Source organism: Micropterus salmoides, unplaced genomic scaffold (assembly GCF_014851395.1).
Source record: "Micropterus salmoides isolate LMB-PRFRI ecotype aquatic unplaced genomic scaffold, ASM1485139v1 Ms_hic_scaffold_2, whole genome shotgun sequence".
In the NCBI taxonomy this organism is placed as follows: domain Eukaryota; kingdom Metazoa; phylum Chordata; class Actinopteri; order Centrarchiformes; family Centrarchidae; genus Micropterus; species Micropterus salmoides.
Genome location: NW_024041150.1, coordinates 46,467,996 through 46,483,612, shown reverse-complemented (window position 1 = coordinate 46,483,612; position 15,617 = coordinate 46,467,996). Strand labels below are relative to the sequence as shown.

General features: G+C 41.6%; 1 pseudogene; it reads left to right on the top strand.

The window, feature by feature from the left end:
• Nucleotides 1–6,242: 6,242 nt before the first annotated feature.
• LOC119912011 lies at nt 6,243–10,958 on the top strand (annotated as a pseudogene).
• Nucleotides 10,959–15,617: the final 4,659 nt, after the last annotated feature.

Genomic DNA, 15,617 nt, shown 5'->3' with positions numbered 1-15,617 from the left:
TGTATATGTTCCTATCTGTCTCTGTGTTCCTGCCTGTTGCTGTATATGTTCCTGTCTGTCTCTGTGTTCCTGCCTGTTTCTGTATGTGTTCCTGTCTGTTCCTGTCTGTTCCTGCCTGTTTCTGTATGTGTTCCTGTCTGTCTCTGTGTTCCTGTCTGTTGCTGTATGTGTTCCTGTCTGTTCCTGCCTGTTTCTGTATGTGTTCCTGCCTGTTTCTGTATGTTTTCCTGTCTGTCTCTGTGTTTTCCTTCTCTTGCTGTATGTGTTCCTGCCTGTTGCTGTATTTGTTCCTGTCTGTCTCTCTGTTCCTGTCTGTTGCTGTATGTGTTCCTGTCTGTTGCTGTATATGTTCCTGTCTGTCTCTGTGTTCCTGTCTGTTGCTGTATAGGTTCCTGTCTGTTGCTGTATATGTTCCTGTTTGTCTCTGTGTTCCTGTCTGTTGCTGTATGTGTTCCTGTTTGTCTCTGTGTTCCTGTCTGTTGCTGTATGTGTTCCTGTCTGTCTCTGTGTTCCTGTCTGTTGCTGTATGTGTTCCTGTCTGTCTCTGTGTTCCTCTCTGTCTCTGTGTTCCTGTCTGTTGCTGTATGTGTTCCTGTCTGTCTCTGTGTTCCTCTCTGTCTCTGTGTTTTCCTTCTCTTGCTGTATGTGTTCCTGTCTGTTGCTGTATGTGTTCCTGTCTTTCTCTCTGTTCCTGTCTTTTCCTGTATGTGTTCCTATCTGTTCATGCCTGTTTCTGTATGTATTCTTGTCTGTTGCTGTATGATTTCCTGTCTGTTGCTTTATGATTTCCTGTCTGTTGCTGTATGTGTTCCCGTCTGTCTCTGTCAGTGGCTGAGTGTGTTCCTGTCTGTTGCTGTATAGGTTCCTGTCTTTTGCTGTATAGGTTCTTGTCTGTCTCTGTTTTCCTGTCTGTTGCTGTATAGGTTCTTGTCTGTCTCTGTTTTCCTGTCTGTCGCTGTATGTGTTCCTGTCTGTCGCTGTATGTGTTCCTGTCTGTTCCTGTCTGTTGCTGTCTGTGTTCCTGTCTGTCTCTGTGTTCCTGTCTGTTGCTTTATGTGTTCCTGTCTGTCTCTGTGTTCCTGCCTGTTGCTGTATGTGTTCCTGTCTGTTGCTGTGTGTCTCTGTGTTCCTTTCTGTCTCTGTGTTCCTGTCTGTTGCTGTATGTGTTCCTGTCTGTCTCTGTGTTCCTGTCTGTTGCTGTATGTGTTCCTGTCTGTCTCTGTGTTCCTGTCTGTCTCTGTGTTCCTGTCTGTTGCTGTATGTGTTCCTGTCTGTCTCTGTGTTCCTCTCTGTCTCTGTGTTTTCCTTCTCTTGCTGTATGTGTTCCTGTCTGTTGCTGTATGTGTTCCTGTCTTTCTCTCTGTTCCTGTCTTTTCCTGTATGTGTTCCTATCTGTTCATGCCTGTTTCTGTATGTATTCTTGTCTGTTGCTGTATGATTTCCTGTCTGTTGCTGTATGTGTTCCCGTCTGTCTCTGTCAGTGGCTGAGTGTGTTCCTGTCTGTTGCTGTATAGGTTCCTGTCTTTTGCTGTATAGGTTCCTTTCTGTCTCTGTGTTCCTGTCTGTTGCTGTATAGGTTCTTGTCTGTCTCTGTTTTCCTGTCTGTTGCTGTATGTGTTCCTGTCTGTCGCTGTATGTGTTCCTGTCTGTTCCTGTCTGTTGCTGTCTGTGTTCCTGTCTGTCTCTGTGTTCCTGTCTGTTGCTTTATGTGTTCCTGTCTGTCTCTGTGTTCCTGCCTGTTGCTGTATGTGTTCCTGTCTGTTGCTGTGTGTCTCTGTGTTCCTTTCTGTCTCTGTGTTCCTGTCTGTTGCTGTATGTGATCCTGCCTCTTGCTGTATGTGTTCCTGTCTATTCCTGTCTGTTGCTGTATGTGTTCCTGTCTGTTGCTGTATGTGTTCCTGTCTGTTGCTGTATGTGTTCCTGTCTGTTGCTGTATGTGTTCCTGTCTATCTCTGTGTTCCTGTCTTTTGCTGTATGTGTTCCTGTCTGTTGCTGTATGTGTTCCTGTCTGTTTCTGTCTTCTTGTCTGTTGCTGTATGTGTTCCTATCTGTTCATGCCTGTTTCTGTATGTATTCTTGTCTTTTGCTGGATGTGTTCCTGCCTGTTGCTGTATGTGTTACTGTCTGTCTCTGTCAGTTGCTGAGTGTGTTCCTGTCTGTTGCTGTATGTGTTCCTGTCTTTCTCTCTGTTCCTGTCTGTTGCTGTATGTGTTCCTTTCTTTTTCTGTCTTCCTGCCTTTTGCTGTATGTGTTCTTGTCTGTCTCTGTTTTCATGTCTGTTGCTGTATGTGTTCCTGTCTGTCTTTGTGTTCCTGTCTGTCTTTGTGTTCCTGCCTGTTGCTGTATGTGTTCCTGTCTGTTGCTGTATGTGTTCCTGTCTGTCTCTGTCTTCCTGCCTGTTGCTGTATAGGGTCCTGTCTCTTGCTGTATATGTTCCTGTCTGTCTCTGTGTTCCTGTCTGTTGTTGTATGTGTTCCTGTCTGTTGCTGTACAGGTTCCTGTCTGTTGCTGTACAGGTTCCTGTCTGTTGCTGTACAGGTTCCTGTCTGTTGCTGTATGTGTTCCTGTCTGTCGCTGTATGTGTTCCTGTCTGTTCCTGTCTGTTGCTGTCTGTGTTCCTGTCTGTCTCTGTGTTCCTGTCTGTTGCTTTATGTGTTCCTGTCTGTCTCTGTCTTCCTGCCTGTTGCTGTATGTGTTCCTGTCTGTTGCTGTGTGTCTCTGTGTTCCTGTCTGTCTCTGTGTTCCTGTCTGTTGCTGTATATGTTCCTGTCTGTCCTTGTGTTCCTGTCTGTTCCTTTCTGTCTCTGTCTTCCTGTCTTTTCCTGTCTGTCTCTGTGTTCCTGTCTGTTGCTGTATGTGTTCCTGTCTTTTGCTGTATGTGTTCCTGTCTGTTGCTGTATGTGTTCCTGTCTGTTGCTGTATGTGTTCCTGTCTGTTGCTGTATGTGTTCCTGTCTGTTGCTGTATGTGTTCCTGTCTGTTGCTGTATGTGTTCCTGTCTTTCTGTGTTCTTGTCTGTTGCTGTATGTGTTCCTGTCTGTTGCTGTATGTGTTCCTGTCTGTTGCTGTATGTGTTCCTGTCTTTTGCTGTATGTGTTCCTGTCTGTCTCTGTCTTCCTGTCTGTCTCTCTGTTCCTGTCTGTTGCTGTATGATTTCCTGTCTGTTGCTGTATGTGTTCCTGTCTGTTCCTGTCTGTTGCTGAGTGTTTTTCTGTCTGTTTCTGTCTACCTGTCTTTTGCTGTATGTGTTCCTGCCTGTTGCTGTATGTGTTCCTGTCTGTCTCTGTGTTCCTGCCTGTTGCTGTATGTGTTCCTGCCTGTTGCTGTATGTGTTCCTGCCTGTTGCTGTATGTGTTCCTGTCTGTTGCTGTATGTGTTCCTGTCTTTTCCTGCTTGTTTCTGTATGTCTTCCTGCCTGTTTCTGTATGTGTTCCTGTCTTTTCCTGCCTGTTTCTGTATGTCTTCCTGCCTGTTACTCTATGTGTTCCTGTCTGTCTCTGTGTTCCCTTCTGTTGCTGCCTGTTGCTGTATGTGTTCCTGCCTGTTGCTGTATAGTTTCCTGTCTGTTGCTGTATGTGTTCCTGCCTGTTGCTGTATGTGTTCCTGTCTGTCTCTTTGTTCTTGTCTGTTGCTGTATGATTTCCTGTCTGTTGCTTTATGATTTCCTGTCTGTTGCTGTATGTGTTACTGTCTGTCTCTGTCAGTTGCTGAGTGTGTTCCTGTCATTTGCTGTATGTGTTCCTGTCTTTCTCTCTGTTCCTGTCTGTTGCTGTATGTGTTTCTGTCTGTTCCTGTCTGTTGCTGAGTGTGTTCCTTTCTTTTTCTGTCTTCCTGCCTGTTGCTGAGTGTGTTCCTTTCTTTTTCTGTCTTCCTGCCTGTTGCTGTATATGTTCCTGTCTGTCTCTGTGTTCCTGTCTGTTGCTGTATGATTTCCTGTTTGTTGCTGTATAGGTTCCTGTCTGTTGCTGTATGTGTTCCTGCCTGTTGCTGTATGTGTTCCTGCCTGTTGCTGTATGTGTTCCTGTCTGTCTCTTTGTTCCTGTCTGTTGCTGTATGATTTCCTGTCTGTTGCTGTATATGTTCCTGTCTGTTCCTGTCTGTTGCTGAGTGTGTTCCTTTCTTTTTCTGTCTTCCTGCCTTTTGCTGTATGTGTTCCTTTCTGTTGCTGTATATGTTCCTGTCTGTCTCTGTGTTCCTGTCTGTAGCTGTATATCTTCCTGTCATTCTCTGTGTTCCTGTCTGTCTCTGTGTTCCTGTCTGTTGCTGTATATGTTCCTGTCTGTCTCTGTGTTCCTGTCTGTAGCTGTATATGTTCCTGTCATTCTCTGTGTTCCTGTCTGTCTCTGTGTTCCTGTATGTGTTCCTGTCTGTTGCTGTATGTGTTCCTGTCTGTTGCTGTATGTGTTCCTGTATGTGTTCCTGTCTGTTGCTGTATGTGTTCCTGTCTGTCTCTGTCTTCCTGTCTGTTGCTGTATGTGTTCCTGTATGTGTTCCAGTGTGTTGCTGTATGTGTTCCTGTCTGTCTCTGTTTTCCTGTATGTGTTCCTGTCTGTTTCTGTATGTGTTCCTGTCTGTCTCTGTGTTCCTGTCTTTCTCTGTGTTCATGTCTGTTGCTGTATGTGTTCCTGTCTATTCCTGTCTTTTGCTGTATAGGTTCCTTTCTGTTGCTGTATATGTTCCTGTCTGTCTCTATGTTCCTGTCTGTTGCTGTATGTGTTCCTGTCTATCTCTGTGTTCCTGCCTGTTGCTGTATGTGTTCCTGCCTGTTTCTGTCTGTTGCTGTATGATTTCCTGTCTGTTGCTTTATGATTTCCTGTCTGTTGCTGTATGTGTTCCTGTCTGTTGCTTTATGATTTCCTGTCTGTTGCTGTATGTGTTCCTGTCTGTCTCTGTCTTCCTGTCTGTTGCTGTATGTGTTACTGTCTGTCTCTGTCAGTTGCTGAGTGTGTTCCTGTCTGTTCCTGTCTTTTGCTGAGTGTTTTTCTGTCTTCCTGTCTGTTGCTGTATGTTTTCCTGCCTGTTCCTGTCTGTTGCTGAGTGTGTTCCTTTCTTTTTCTGTCTTCCTGCCTGTTGCTGTATATGTTCCTTCCTGTTGCTGTATATGTTCCTGTCTGTCTCTGTGTTCCTGTCTGTTGCTGTATGTGTTCCTGTCTGTCTCTGTCTTCCTGCCTGTTGCTGTATATGTTCCTGCCTGTTGCTGTATATGTTCCTGTCTGTCTCTGTGTTCCTGTCTGTTGCTGTCTGTGTTCCTGTCATTCTCTGTGTTCCTGTCTGTTGCTGTATGTGTTACTGTCTGTCTCTGTCAGTTGCTGAGTGTGTTCCTGTCATTTGCTGTATGCGTTCCTGTCTTTCTCTCTGTTCCTGACTGTTGCTGTATGTGTTCCTGTCTTTTCCTGTCTTTTGCTGAGTGTGTTCCTTTCTTTTTCTGTCTTCCTGCCTTTTGCTGTATGTGTTCCTGCCTGTTGCTGTATATGTTCCTGTCTGTCTCTGTGTTCCTGTCTTTTGCTGTATATGTTCCTGTCATTCTCTGTGTTCCTGTCTGTCTCTGTGTTCCTGTCTGTTGCTGTATATGTTCCTATCTGTCTCTGTGTTCCTGTATGTGTTCCTGTCTGTTCCTGCCTGTTTCTGTATGTGTTCCTGCCTGTTTCTGTATGTGTTCCTGCCTGTTTCTGTATGTTTTCCTGTCTGTCTCTGTGTTCCTGTCTGTTGCTGTATGTGTTCCTGTCTGTTCCTGCCTGTTTCTGTATGTGTTCCTGTCTGTTGCTGTATGTGTTCCTGTCTGTCTCTGTGTTCCTGTCTGTCTCTGTGTTCCTGTCTGTTCCTGTCTGTTGCTGTATGTGTTCCTGTCTGTCTCTGTGTTCCTGTCTGTTGCTGTATGTGTTCCTGTCTGTCTCTGTCTTCCTGTCTGTTGCTGTATGTGTTCCTGCCATGCATCGGTCACTGCTCTGCTCTCTCATACATTTGTGGTCCTTCTTGTGATTTTCCTTGAGTCAATCCTATGAACTACTAGCAATGTCTCTGACCGGGCCGCGTTGCTCTGCATCAAGGTACATATGCAGGACTTTTGTGTTACCCGGGACAGATTCTCTGAGTTTTTCCCTCCTAAACTGGAGTGTCACGCGTCCTCGCTGGAATACTTGTTGCTTACCCGGCGCCGTGGTAGGAGCAGGAAGCGGGGATCTAGGGCTGGGGTCCAGGTCTGGAGGAGAAAGTGGCGATCCCGTGGTTTTCCATCTGGGCCAAATGGATCTGTGTGTCATCGCCTGTGTGGAGCACCTCCGACCAGGTCTTTCCCGTGTTCTGTGCCCGGTTATCGTTCGGACGGATCATGCCATCCAGTATGAGATATGAGAGGCCAAATAGGGTGAAAACATTAAAAAACAGACACATGCACACAGAAAACTACCACACACGCACTGACAATGTGCGCACATACACTGAAGTACAGGGGTATCTGAGTGTGTGCGTGTAAAATTATTTTAGTGCGCCCGGAAGCTGTTGTAGTGTAACAGGAAGCCTTAGATTCCTGTCCTAACTTTCAAAATAAAAGCATAGCTAACATGATGAAACATTTCAGTGCGAGTGTTATTCCTTGTTCAGAGAGATTGTTTATCTCAGCAATGATATGAACAGTTAATCATTTATTATATTTATATATTTAGTTCAGCATCCCTAAACCTACAGTGAGGGATGTTTATTGTATGTCACATTTAATTTTTGCTCCTCACCTTCAGATATTTTATAAACTTCATCTCTGTCTTCTTCTTCACATGAAACCTACAACACTTCACTTTATGATCTACACTATGCAAAGATTTGCTGAGCTTATTAAACACATTCTACATGTATTTTGACCATGAATATTTAGCAAGCTGCATCAGTGACTTCTTGTTACAATGAAACTGAAATGACTTCACAGGCACACACACAATTAGCCTGTATCCTACTCTGTGTGAAGTTTGTGTGGTGTGAATATTTTCAGTGTGTTTGTGTACTTTTTAATGTGGATGTACACACATTTCAGTGTGTGTGTGCCTGGTTTCGGTGCGTGTGCTTGGTGTGTTGTTGGTGCATGTATGATCATTTTCAGTGTATGTTCGCACATCGTCAGCGCGTGTGTGACAGTTTTCAGTGTTTTCACCCTAATCGGCCTCTCATACTAAACGGCCTGTGAACAATAATGAAAATAATGAGATACGCTTGTTGTTTAGGCCAAACCAATACCTAAATGTTAATATGAGGAACGACCCTACCCCGCCCCTCCCACCCCCGGTGGCTCAACAGACGCCTCGGGTCCAGGCCGCGCGAACTGAAATCCAATCACCTAAAACAGAAGTTTAAAAATGCTGCCTGCTTAACGGAGGACCCAGATAGTCACATTTGGCTTCCTGATTGGATCTTATCAGTCATGCAAGCAAAAACACACATTTATTAAAATATTTTGTACTGTGTAAAAAAACCGCATTTACTTGTAATTTGCACGTTGCTGTTTGCTATGCGACAACTCCCATTCTGTTTTCCGCTGCCAAAATGCAACTTTGTAGTTTCGATTTCAAATCCATGCAAAAACATCTCCGGTGTGGTTCTTCATCTGTAGTAGTACTTTATTCTGTGGACTGTGGAGTAGTAACGGCCAGTGTACATGAATGGCCACTAAATGGGTGTTTTCACTTCTGTTTAATATCGGAGATCATCTCTGAAACGCCGTTTGTAGTGTGGATGTGAATTAACCTATGTCAGTTCATGGCAACAAAGCCTGGCTTAGGCTACATCCACACTACTATGTTTTTGTTAAAATGCAAAGTTTTAAATCAAAAACAATCTCTGTCCACCAGCGTTTTAACTGTTTCAGAATTGATCTCTCTCTATTAAAATGACTGAAAACACATATCTAGTACCAATCACACACACCGGACAGGAAGCAGATTGTCTACTCCGTAGATGCAGATGATTTGGCGAAAGAAGAAAGTACTAATGCAGACGAAGAACCACACCAGAGATTTCTTTGGACCGACAATGAGGTGGACCTGTTACTGAAAGTAACACAGGAGCACAAAGCGACTGTGGCGACATGCACAGCAGTGTATAATATATTTACAGTACAGTAGTACAAAATATTTTAATAGAAATGCCAAAACAAAAACTGTCAGTAAATGAGTTTTTGTTTTGCATGAATGATGAGACCCAATCAGTGAGCGTCATCATTCTATAAGTCCACACACTTCATCTGTTCTCCAACGAGGGTTAAAGTCAAGGGCAACTGGACTTGGTTGAAGATACTGGAAGACGTTTCGTCCCTCATCCAAAGGACTTCTTCAGTTCTGACTGACTGGCAGGGAAACTCAGCTATTTAACCTCAGTGGGGTCGTTGGCCCGGGTCATCGATACCGCTGGTTTGTTAGTGTTCCTTGTTGCTGTGACGACAGTCGTTACAGTCGTTAAGACTACCTGAGGCCAAGACTGAACGACCATCGTTGGTATCTTCACCTGAGGCCAATAGGTTACGTTTGTTGAGTTTCCTGGGAAGTGATGAAAGGACAGCATTGTAAGTGGGGGATAAGTGGTGGCGTAGACCCCCTCCTCTGTTCAATGACGGCTTCTCCACCCTGGTGTAGATGCTTCCTTGACACCTCTTTCAAACCATCCATCTTCTCTGTCTAAAATGTGCACCTGGTGGTCCTCAAACGAGTGTCCTCTGTCCTTCAGATGTAAGTAGACTGCAGAGTCTTGACCTGAGGAGTTGGCCCTTCTGTGTTGAGCCATGCGTTTGTGTAGTGGTTGTTTACTCTCCCCAATATACAGGTCTGTGCATTCCTCACTGCATTGGACCGCATACACTAGATTGCTTTTCTTGTGTTTGGGTGTGCGGTCTTTGGGGTGTAGATTAAAAGACCAGACAGAAACAGTACCTCAACTCGGCTCTCAGTTCCTCTGGTATGTGTCCCTGCGTTTTTATAATAGATGTATTAAGGGTGTATTTCTTTGTTTGAGACAGCAGGGCAGGGGCCACTCGTGGTTTAGAGTTTTGGCTCGTTTTTTCTGGGTTGTAGTTTTTCAGGCATCACGTCCCATCTCGATCAAAGTGATTCACGGATGCCAATATAATGTAGCATGTTCGTATTTCTTTTTTACAAGCCCTTCAGTATTACACACCACATGTCACATTAACTCTCTGAGGTTAAATAAAATTAGGTTTTGCTTTTAAATCTGGTCATTGTAGGCACAAAGTGTCATGGAAGTTTTTTCATTGTAATATAAAATCAAAGAATGAAAGCCATCACTTCAGTTGAATGTTACTACTGTTAGCTGCTTTTCTGATCAATGCGTTAGGACTATTGCTTTGCTGCCAGCTGTGTGTTCGCTGCTGTGCCTTCCCAGATGTTTAACCATGTGTATTAACTCTTTCAGCTGTGAGAGAGGACAGGTATTTCATCGCTGGCAGAGCAGTTGCTGTCAGCCTGGGGCCTTTGTGGCCCCCACCATGTTTCATCTCGGGAACACCGTTTGCCTGCATAGCAGAGGACCCTGATGCATGCAGGGTTAGGGTTAGGATCCCTAACCCTAACCCTGCTAGAGGACATCGCAGACATGGAACTCTATAGAAAACTGAAAGATGTGTGTAAAGATTTCATTTGGTTCTATTATTACTGCCTAGTTTGCTAAAGGCATGTTATCTTGATACTGAAACATCTCTCTCGTTCTCTCTCTTTGAGTTGCGACAGCTGACAGAACCGCTTACTGACTTCCTGGCCACTGCTGGCTGCTTCAGACATCTTACAAGCCTGGTTGACAAGGACAAACTGTTGGAAGACGTGCTGATGTTTCAGGTGGCTCAGCGTCTCCGTGGAGATCAAATCTGCAAATCTGTTAACCTTTCCTGTGCTGTGGTTTGCACACAGTGTGAATCCAGTATGAACAGAGCAGCATGTGAAACACGACCAGTAACAGTACTTAATGCACATACCGTTGTGCTTTATTAGTTCCTGACCTCGATATAACTCGTTACTGATGTCACCCTTAGCCTGATATGCCAGAAGCGTGTGTATGCTCTCTTGTGTGAATAAACATCGAGTGTCACTGAGTGATGGATTGAGAAGACTTGGAGTGCTCCTGAAAATAAAACAGCATCCTGAAGCCTTTCGTCCTGTCCTGTGCTAAAGCCCTGGAATTTATGGATGACTTGTTTGAGAAAAGATGGTCAGAGATGGGCAGCAACAACAGGGCACATGAGAACAGGGTTGTTGCCTACTGGAGGGATTATTTTCAGGTAATAATTTGTTATCTGACATCACTTTGCAGCCAGTGTATGGAAATAGAATAGTGTTTTAAACTATGTATAGTTTTAATTAAGGCCTATCAGCCTTAAAAAAAAAGTTAACTCAACTGTTAAGTGCACCAATCTAAAAAGGAATTTTCTCATTTTTTTAATAATTGCTTAGTTCACTGAAGTAGACTCAATAGATTCCTTTGAACACGTAAACACAAGTTTATTATGCATGTGGGCAATTTGTTTTAATTGACATTGCATCACATCTATGTTTAATGGTCACTGTATTAAGAATGGGAAATCTTAAAAGTAAATATTTTACATAGAGGTTTATTCAAAGCCATTAATCTGTCCTTGTGTTTTTCATTTGTTATCCATCAGAGGAACAGGATGCAACGTGATGCCACATCTCCTAAACCCTCAGTGGAATTCCAGAGAGGGAGAAACACACGTGTAAACTGTAACTCTAGAATACCTCTTCATTGATCCTACGAGGATTTCAAAAGTGACATGGACTTTGCAATCCGAAACACTCAAGGTTTTGGAAGGGAGTAAACATCCTTATTGACAGTTCTTGGTGAAAACCATCAGTTCAGGTAGCCTAGTACTCACAATTCTGACATCTGTTACATGCAAATGTTTGTTTTGTTTCACAGACTAGAATAAAGACATAACAACTTGAGTTTCTCAGATATGTATGGTTTATAATTGTTTTTTGTTAGTACAGAGGGTCAAGGAAATGTTCATTGTTACTCGATACGTTACATATTAATTTGTGATGCAGTCAGGTAAAGTGAGGCAACTACTGTCGATACTTTAGGATTATTACCATTCTTCAGAGCTGTTTCTATGCCTGTGCACTGCTAGAAACTAAAGTCTACACATGCTGTTAAATACATTGATTCCATGGTTGCCATCCTCAGTAAAAGGATCTACAGCCTGGTTGATTTCCTCCATAGTGGTGTCATTTACATGAAAGCGGTTCTCAGGAATCTCAACATTGTTATTAAGTTGAAGCTCAGGCAAGAGTCCACTGTGATCAGTGACTGAAAAAAATACTGTTGGGTAATCACACCTCTATGCCACAGCTGTAAAGGTGTCATGTGTCTCTCGGTGCACGGTTATTGGCCATTGGTCTCGAAACTCCCTGGCAGCTCGTTGGATCAGAGGCAGGTAAATATAGTGCAAACTAAACATGTGGAGCTCAGACAGTGAATCAAGTATAAATTCATTCTGCGTAAACAGGTCAGAGTGATGGAATGAAACAACACGATTAAGCTCAGCCCAAAGTCTTTCAATACTGCGACCTGTTCTTACGCTACAGCTGTTTAGTCCTCTTTGCCTGAGCATGTATCCAAAGTTTCGAACTCCTTCCTGGAATAGTTGTAGAACACTGGAAGCCCTGATGTTGTTGAGGCTTTCCAGGTCTATAATCGTGCGACTGTATCCGTCGACACAGCCGTGGAACACCATTCTCCAGCTGACGAGTTTATGGTTTCCGTCGATATGCCTGTCGGAAGAAAGGTAAGCTATGATGTAAGCGTGACGTCACTTGGGAATTCACTTAAATTCTTCTAAATAATCACACACTAGGCAACATGATTTTCTGTTTATCTAAATATTTCCCATAACTCATTAGGTCCCCCTACGTGGTAGATTCTACGTCGAACGGCTTGACTACGACGAAAGCTTCGCCGGATTGGGTCCATTTCCCAACGCTGAACGCGTATTCCTCTGGAGCGAGGACTTCATTAGGTGTATTGAGTAAAATTTGCCCAACAACCGACGTCAAAGTCTCATCTGACAGTGGTGTGTAATCCTGTGATGGGATACTAAGACGCTGTCTGTGACAAAATAAAGTGCGCCGATAGATCCCATACAGTGAAGCAATTCCTCGCCAATTCAATCCTAAACCCACAGTTCAGTATAGTGTCTATTGGGTTATCCTGAAAAAGTTAGAAACATCATTAATGTTAGCAGAGACAAATGTCTGTCCACATGCTAAAGTCCAGCTAAAATGAATACTAATAGGCCCAATCATGTTTGGCAGGACAACGCGGTGGAGTAGCAGCTCTGAAACTTTCCTGTTACAATGAAAGTTATTTTACTCACAGGCTGTGGAAGCTTTTACTGTGTATGTGCCCGTTTTCAGTGCGTGTGTCTGTATTTCGGTGGTTTCACCCTAAACGGCCTCTCATACCTCACTCTCCTCTGAGCTGAGAGAAAACACTGCTCTTCATCCTCATCACCATCATGAAGCTGATTGGTCTGCTGCCGCTGGGTCTCGTCTCATTGGTGGAGGGGGAGGTCGCTAAATCCTTGATCCTTAATGGCGTGTATTTGGATCCATGACGCTCAGGGACAAACCTTAAGGAGGAGACGGAGGCAGAGAAACAGGAGACGAGAAACCTTTTCTAGTTTCTTTACACGTGAAGTCAAATATTTCAATCCTTTCTTTGTTTTAATCTTGATGATTGCAGCTTACAGCTCATGGAAATCAGAAACCTTTTCTAGTTTCTTTACACGTGAAGTCAAATATTTCAATCCTTTCTTTGTTTTAATCTTGATGGTTGCAGCTTACAGCTCATGGAAATCAGAAACCTTTTCTACAGTCATGCACTTCGGTTGAACGTGCACACACACAGGCGTGCCTTTGTTAACATGATAAGTCTGATTCCCTTCTTGGTGATGGTGAACGTCTTCTAGACAGAAAATATTTCAAGGAGGAAATACATTTACTGTAAACAAGACAAGGAGGAAATACATTTACTGTAAACAAGACAAGGAGGAAATACATTTACTGTAAACAAGACAAGGAGGAAATACAAATACAAATAAAGTAAACAAGACAAGGTGGAAATACATTTACAGTAAACAAGACAAGGAGGAAATACAAATACAGTAAACAAGACAAGGAGGAAATACATATACAGTAAACAAGACAAGGAGGAAATACAAATACAGTAAACAAGACAAGGAGGAAATACAAATACATTTACAGTAAACAAGACAAGGAGGAAATACATTTACAGTAAACAAGACAAGGAGAAAATACAAATACATTTACAGTAAACAAGACAAGGAGGAAATACAAATACAGTAAACAAGACAAGGAGGAAATACATTTACAGTAAACAAGACAAGGAGGAAATACAAATACAGTAAACAAGACAAGGAGGAAATACATTTACAGTAAACAAGACAAGGAGGAAATACAAATACAGTAAACAAGACAAGGAGGAAATACAAATACATTTACAGTAAACAAGACAAGGAGGAAATACAAATACAGTAAACAAGACAAGGAGGAAATACAAATACATTTACAGTAAACAAGACAAGGAGGAAATACAAATACAGTAAACAAGACAAGGAGGAAATACAAATACAGTAAACAAGACAAGGAGGAAATACATTTACATTTACAGTAAACAAGACAAGGAGGAAATACAAATACAGTAAACAAGACAAGGAGGAAATACATTTACATTTACAGTAAACAAGACAAGGAGGAAATACAAATACAGTAAACAAGACAAGGAGGAAATACAAATACAAATACAGTAAACAAGACAAGGAGGAAATACAAATACAGTAAACAAGACAAGAAGGAAATACAAATACAGTAAACAAGACAAGGAGGAAATACAAATACAGTAAACAAGACAAGAAGGAAATACAAATACAGTAAACAAGACAAGGAGGAAATACAAATACAGTAAACAAGACAAGGAGGAAATACAAATACAGTAAACAAGACAAGGAGGAAATACAAATACAGTAAACAAGACAAGAAGGAAATACAAATACAGTAAACAAGACAAGGAGGAAATACAAATACATTTACATTTACAGTAAACAAGACAAGGAGGAAATACAAATACAGTAAACAAGACAAGGAGGAAATACAAATACAGTAAACAAGACAAGGAGGAAATACATTTACATTTACAGTAAACAAGACAAGGAGGAAATACAAATACAGTAAACAAGACAAGGAGGAAATACAAATACAAATACAGTAAACAAGACAAGGAGGAAATACATTTACATTTACAGTAAACAAGACAAGGAGGAAATACAAATACAGTAAACAAGACAAGGAGGAAATACAAATACAGTAAACAAGACAAGGAGGAAATACAAATACAGTAAACAAGACAAGGAGGAAATACATTTACATTTACAGTAAACAAGACAAGGAGGAAATACAAATACAGTAAACAAGACAAGGAGGAAATACATTTACATTTACAGTAAACAAGACAAGGAGGAAATACAAATACAAATACAGTAAACAAGACAAGGAGGAAATACAAATACAGTAAACAAGACAAGGAGGAAATACATTTACATTTACAGTAAACAAGACAAGGAGGAAATACAAATACAAATACAGTAAACAAGACAAGGAGGAAATACATTTACATTTACAGTAAACAAGACAAGGAGGAAATACAAATACAAATACAGTAAACAAGACAAGGAGGAAATACATTTACATTTACAGTAAACAAGACAAGGAGGAAATACAAATACAGTAAACAAGACAAGGAGGAAATACAAATACAGTAAACAAGACAAGGAGGAAATACATTTACATTTACAGTAAACAAGACAAGGAGGAAATACAAATACAGTAAACAAGACAAGGAGGAAATACATTTACATTTACAGTAAACAAGACAAGGAGGAAATACAAATACAGTAAACAAGACAAGGAGGAAATACAAATACAGTAAACAAGACAAGGAGGAAATACAAATACAAATACAGTAAACAAGACAAGGAGGAAATACAAATACAAATACAGTAAACAAGACAAGGAGGAAATACATTTACATTTACAGTAAACAAGACAAGGAAGAAATACATTTACATTTACAGTAAACAAGACAAGGAGGAAATACAAATACAGTAAACAAGACAAGAAGGAAATACAAATACAGTAAACAAGACAAGGAGGAAATACAAATACAGTAAACAAGACAAGGAGGAAATACAAATACAGTAAACAAGACAAGGAGGAAATACAAATACAGTAAACAAGACAAGAAGGAAATACAAATACAGTAAACAAGACAAGGAGGAAATACAAATACAAATACAGTAAACAAGACAAGGAGGAAATACATTTACATTTACAGTAAACAAGACAAGGAGGAAATACAAATACAGTAAACAAGACAAGGAGGAAATACAAATACAGTAAACAAGACAAGGAGGAAATACAAATACAGTAAACAAGACAAGGAGGAAATACATTTACATTCACAGTAAACAAGACAAGGAGGAAATACAAATACAAATACAGTAAACAAGACAAGGAGGAAATACAAATACATTTACAG